The following is a 1,978-nucleotide window of genomic DNA, read 5'->3' on the forward strand; positions in this document are numbered from 1 at the left end:
GGGTGTCACTCCTTATACCTAACATCAATGGACTTTGTCCCCAATGTTCAAGCTATTCCAAAGGCCTTTTCTCTCTCCCACGAGGCAAGGGCTGGTTTAAAATTCCCACCTTTTGCCTTTGCTGTGCTTTGCTCACACCAGACTTTGGATCCCTGAATGATGTGAGCTGCAAAACAATCACATCTACTACTTCCCCACACTAGAAAAGCCAAGATACACTGACTGCTCTGAAGGGGAGAATGAGACCTTGTTTGTTGTCTAGAATGAGGACAGTATTCAGGTTGATCTGAATTCTGCATATCATAATCAGATAGTGTATTGGCCCATCTCTGATTGCCCTGTGGAGAGCAGAATCCAGCAGATTGCTGTGCAGTGCCAGGAAAATGTACTAAGCTCTACCAAGTTTCAATACACTAAAAGTGAAGGAGTCAAACAAGGTCTCTGGCAATGGGCAGACAACCTGTCCATGGTCTGAGAATCCGTATTGGATGCTTGCTTTGAATGACCATGAAAATGTTAATCTTCTGAGCACTGCATTTAAAACAAAATAAGAGTCATGGTCCCAGGTATGAGTAGGGGAACAACAGCCCATAGGCAAGTAACCAAACATCTTTATGTTGTGGAGACAACATTCTCATAGTGAATAACTCCCAATATTTCTCTGATTTTGTTCACAGAAAGCTAACCGTCAGGGCAGGCCAGTGTCAGTGACATATCTATTATTTCCCAGGACAGCTGCCATGGCTAGATAAAAGAAAAGGCCTGCCAAAGCTTCAGAGGCATTGGTTAACCTGGGACATGCAGAGAAGCAAGGCAGAAACCATTCTTCACTCCATGAGATCCCAGATGGATAGACAGACTTATGTGTGCACTCTTCTGAACCAGCGGGAAGTCATCATGAAAAGGAGAAAAAAGACAAAAGAGCAGGAGGAGGTAGGAGAAGGAGTGGCACAGGCACCAGAAGAGAGAAGATGATGAGAGAAAATAAAGTCACCAGTTTGACACACAGTCATATATGAGGCCAATAATGATCAATACATTAGCATCATTTGTTCCCAGACCTCAAACAGAATCACAGATGCATTGAAGTCCCTTCTCTTTCCATAGCATGACATGTACAATGAGAATGATTCCCAATTCCTCTTGTCTCAAAGAAGCACCATATCACAGTCTTACAATTAGGTACAACCACTGCTATTATGGGGGCATGGCTATGAACTTACTTAAACTGTGATCCCTATACCAAGGCCAGGGCAAATAGCACAACTGCATTGTAATGTACCTTTTTGCCCCAATTTGCTCATTTTTGCTCAGTTTGCATCGTCTGAAAAAAATGTTCTGTACATTTCTATTGAAATAAGTGTCATAACAACATTTAATAATACTTGTCTGAGTATATCAAAGGCCAGGGGAATTCTGTTATCTGCACACATCATTTATTGCTTTATACAGCGATGATTACCTGACACCGAAACACATCTAGGAAGCACCCTGTGTGACTACAGAGTAATCCATGTACTAGGTCTTACTATTATAGAACTCTATGGCTTGACAGGAGTGCAGACAGGAAGTGAGTTCTGTCAATAACCCCAGTACAGTTCAAATAAACTAGGCAATGGCTTGTGTGCAATATATGTCAAGTTACATTCCTAATTTGCATGCAATTACAGTGACCTCACACAGACCTCAAGTAACTGCATATGCATTCATAGTAATCTCACATGCAAAGTAGGCACACATTTTATCTCATTCCTGTCTACCTAACTTATTTGAAAATCTGGCCCATCAGCAATATCTCCTTCACAGCAGAAAGAATAATAGAGAGCTCTGAAATCGGAGAGTCAAGTCCTTGAGAAAGCAGCCTAGTCAAAAATGGCTTTCGAAGGACCTCTCCCCAAAGATTGGAGTAATTTTTCCATAACAAAAATGTTTTTTCCCCATTAAGGAATGTGGACACGGAAAAAGGTTTTGGCAGCAA

Source organism: Lepidochelys kempii, chromosome 12 (genome assembly GCF_965140265.1).
Source record: "Lepidochelys kempii isolate rLepKem1 chromosome 12, rLepKem1.hap2, whole genome shotgun sequence".
Classification (NCBI taxonomy): Eukaryota; Metazoa; Chordata; order Testudines; family Cheloniidae; genus Lepidochelys; species Lepidochelys kempii.